Source organism: Macrobrachium rosenbergii, chromosome 22 (assembly GCF_040412425.1).
Source record: "Macrobrachium rosenbergii isolate ZJJX-2024 chromosome 22, ASM4041242v1, whole genome shotgun sequence".
Taxonomy (NCBI): Eukaryota; Metazoa; Arthropoda; class Malacostraca; order Decapoda; family Palaemonidae; genus Macrobrachium; species Macrobrachium rosenbergii.
This window is the reverse complement of record NC_089762.1, coordinates 42,593,391-42,597,880: the sequence shown is the minus strand read 5'-3', so window position 1 is coordinate 42,597,880 and position 4,490 is coordinate 42,593,391. Positions and strand designations below refer to the sequence as shown.

At 35.7% G+C, this 4,490-nt stretch overlaps 1 pseudogene; it reads left to right on the top strand.

Moving 5' to 3' along the window:
- Nucleotides 1–487: 487 nt before the first annotated feature.
- Nucleotides 488–4,490, top strand: part of LOC136850816 (protein O-linked-mannose beta-1,2-N-acetylglucosaminyltransferase 1-like) — a 24,055-nt pseudogene continuing 20,052 nt past the window's right edge.

Sequence of the window (4,490 nt, the reverse complement as noted above, 5' to 3'; positions counted from 1 at the left end):
GAAGATCGATTTTAATGAAGATTTCTGATCTTAATTACGTAAAAACGAGTTGTCTGGTAAGGGGGCTGTCAGTTACAGATCTAGTAGCAAACACTTTTAGCAAACACTTTCTCAGCGTGATTGCTTCTTCTTTCCAGATGGCTGCCTGCATTGAAACACCCCGATAGCAGAGAAAGAGGTGTCAAAAAGCCAGTGTTTTGCCTCATTAAGCAACTAAAGAGTGGTTTTAGTAGTCATTTATCTTAATTATATAAAAATAAGTCATTTGGTAAAGAGATTGTCAGTTACTGATCTAGCAAACCATTTTAGCAGACACTCTTTCAGCTCTGATACCAGAGCGAGAGAGAGAGAAAGAGTAAATGTTTTGTGTCTTTATATTTGTGCAAAAATCATACATAAGCCATTCGATAGAGAAACAATCACAGCTACTAATCTAGCAAACAGTTTCATCAGACAATTTTTCAGCTTGACTGCTCTCCATTTCCAGATGGCTGCCTGCAGCAGTGAAACACCCTGATAGCAGAGAGAGACAGACAGACAGAGACAGAGAAAGAGAGAGAATACAAAAAGACGATGACGACCTAAGAAGTCGATCGGAGCGGAGATGGATTCCTGGCGTCCGAATCCGCGGGCTCCTCCTTTCATCCCCAGGCGGATTTCTGCCCGGCTCGAAGCGGATGGCTACGGAGCTTCGCCTCACAACCATCGCTACCTGCCAATGATTCCACGGGGTCGTCGGCTGGCTAAATTTCTCCAGGTATGGCGTTTTCGAGTTTTTTTTTTTTTTATGTGCGCATGCGTACGTATGACGTGCATTTTAACGAATATTGTATCTTGAAGGAAAGGTTCTTTTTGTCTTTCATTTGACAGTAATTAACAGCCAGATAATCTGAGTGAGTTAATGATGTTGTCAAGTTTTTTTTTTGTGTGCGCGCGCGCATGCGTACGTATGACGTGTTATTAACGGGAATTATATCTAGAAGGAAAGGTTTTATGTGCACATGCGTACGTATGACGTGCATATTAACGGGAATTGTAGCTAGAGGGAAAGTTTTTTTTTCAGTTGACAATAATTAACAGCCAGATAATCTGAATACGTATGTATTACGTCTTATTAACGGGAATTGTATCTAGAAGGAAAGGGTTTTTAGTCTTTCAGTTGACAGTAATTAACAACCTGAGTAAGTTAATGACAAATTAACTTGTTAGACTGGAATGTGTCAGCCCAGTATGAATAATAATGATAATACTAGTAATGATGATCGTTGCAACAAAGGCATTACCATCAGTTTTCTTCTTCTTCTTCTTCTTCTTCTTCTTCTTATTATTATTATTATTATTATTATTATTATTATTATTAAGAAGAAGACCTCCTCTGAGGGCAGTAGCGTTGAAAATAATAGCTGTTTCTACGGAATCTAATTTGTGTATAGTCTTCTATTCGTCTTACAATCTATACAAATTAAACGATATTATTATTATTATTATTATTATTATTATTATTATTAAGGAGAAGACCTCATCTGAGGGCAGTAGCTTTGAAAATAATAGCTGTTTCTATGGCATCTAATTTGTATATAGTCTTCTCTATTCGTCTTACAATCTATACAAATTAAACGATATTATTATTATTATTATTATTATTATTATTATTATTATTAACGTTGTTGTTATTATTATTATTATTATTATTATTATTATTATTATTATTATTTAGAAGACGAACCGTATCCATATGGAACAAGCCCACAGGGGCCATTGACTGGCAAGTCAAGTTTCCAAAGAATACGGCGTTCATTTGAAAGAAAGAAGAAACAAGAAAATAAAGAAAGAAGAGACCAGTTCTAAGAGACAAAAATAAATTAACAAATTCTGATAAATAGATGAGAATGCAAATAAATAAATAAAGTTTAAGTAGAATCGTATTAGGGTCGCAACGCATTACCCATCCGTAAAACCGACAAAACCTGTTAATTATTTCGTAGTTTGAAATACCTACACATACACAAACGTATACACTTTTGATATACCCTTCGTCATCCGATTAGCGAAGTTAGGCAACTTTGTCTCTGGTCAGTACCCGGATGGAGTACCATCTAGAAATGGCGGGAGCCATCGGCACATAAGCCGCTTAAACATTCTTCGTTGTAAAACTGCATCAACAACAGTTCGAGTAGAGTCCAATTATTGTTTGAAAGGATTGGAGATTCTACCTTAAATGCAACGCTGCTCTGTTTTCCCTTTGTTTAGGGATGTGGGATTTCTTCGTCTTGCGTTGTTTACTCTCTCTCTCTCTCTCTCTCTCTCTCTCTCTCTCTCTCTCTCTCTCTCTCTCTCTCTCTCTCTCTCTCATACAGACATATATATGTATATATATATATGCTGTATATATATATATGTACATATGCATAGGCTATATACATGTATATACATATATATATGTATATATGCGTGTATATACATACATACATTATATATATATAAATACATATATTTACTGTATATATATTCCCACAAGAGTAAGTAAGTTCCTTTTTTAATTTGATTATCTCTCTCTCTCTCTCTCTCTCTCTCTCTCTCTCTCTCTCTCTCTCTCTCTCTCTCTCTCTCTCTCTCTCTCATTCTATATATATATATATATATATATATATATATATATATATATATATATATATATATATATTATGTATGTATGTATGTGTATATATATATGTTTGTGTGTGTGTTTATAAATATATATGTGTGTTTGTTTGTTTCGTTTAAGAAATATTTTCATTGTTCCCGATCCAGTTTTCATCCATGAGACTGCATCACTTGGCATATCATTCGTTCTGTGACTAAGAAAAGTTGCACCTTTTTAAGATTCGATAAATATCGCTTAGTTTTCCAACCTCCCGTTGTGAAAAGAGAAAATATTCTTTTTCGTTATAGTATTCGTAAGCATCGTTTGACTTAATTTCTCGAGGCAAAATACTCTCAAAATAAAATACGTTCGTTTGCTTCATAAACGATAAAACATTAATAAATTGAGCATTTATAATACGACGACTAATACTTTTTAATTGCGAGGAAATTAAAAATAAGTTTAACAGCGACACTTTCCCCCGGAAATAATCGCCTGTTCAACGGTCGCACCAAAATCGGCCTTATCCATACGCTACGTGAGGTCGAAAATAGAATGAGAATACTCTGATGGTCTACATTTGCATGCGGAGACCGTCCAGTGCTGTAAATGAAGTTTGTAGATATTTAGTATTCTTTTAATTTTTGTTTGCTTGTATGTTTGTCTTCCTTGCTTATTTTTCATTAGATTCTTTCTGTGCAAACACCGGAGAGAGAGAGAGAGAGAAAGAAGTACTTCCCTTGAGGTATGCTTGTAATATTTATTTGTAACACCTATATGATGGTAATTTAACAGACAGACAGACAAAGGGAGAGAGTTGGACAGAGAGAGAGAGAGAGAGAGAGGCGGGGGGGGGGGTTACTTCCCTTGAGGCATGCTTGTAATATTTATTTATAACAGACAGACAGACAGGGAAAGAGAAAGGGAGAGAGTTGGACAAAGAGAAAGAAAGCGAGAGAGAGAGAGATATGAAACTTCGTATCCTTTCTTTTTACTTAAGATACTCGTATTTTATTTTCTTTCTTTGACCTAAAAACGTCAGTATGAAATCAATCATCTTTCTTGACATAACCAGATTATATTCTTCTTACATCTGTGAAAAGGTCAGGAGTAAGTTCAAGCTTAATCGTAAATCACCAAATGTTTATTTAATATTTTCATTATGAAATCTGAGGCTTTCGAAATGCTCTTATTGAAAGTTGATGACATAAAGGAAATCACTCTGTTTAATTTGAAATGTATCATACATAATTTTTTTTTAAAACAGCATCTACATTAAGAATATTAAGATTATTAAGAATGTTAAAGTCAGACTAGGAAAGATGGTTTTTCTATTAAAGAAGTAAATAAGTAAATGAAAACATTGTTCTTAAGAATAAAAAAAAAAGTAAATGAATTCTTCAACAGAATATAACCGTAAGTTGAAATTCAGTACAAAGAGCGAGAGAGAAGGATAAAAAAAGAGAGAAAGAGCAGCTACTGCCATTTCCCTTGTGTGTGTGTGTGAGAGAGAGAGAGAGAGAGAGAGAGAGAGAGAGAGAATACCACATCGATTTAAAACCCTCTTTTGAAATGCAAGGAGGGTCAGGAGTCTTGGCATTTGCATGCCAACCACACATGTCCCTGAAATGGTTATGGAGAGGTTTCTAATGGTAGCGGTGGCGCCGCCTACCTACCCACTACCTCCTCCTCCTCCTCCTCCTCCTCCTCCGTCTTCACGTGCACACGACCTCTCGAGGGACCTCCGTGGAGGTATCGACGATAAGAAGAGCAGTTCCGAGTGGGAGACGACGCAGCAGAAGGCGTTGAAGGTCTTGCCTAGATCAGAATGATTGTGTGTGTGGTTTTTTTAAGACTAATCTGACTG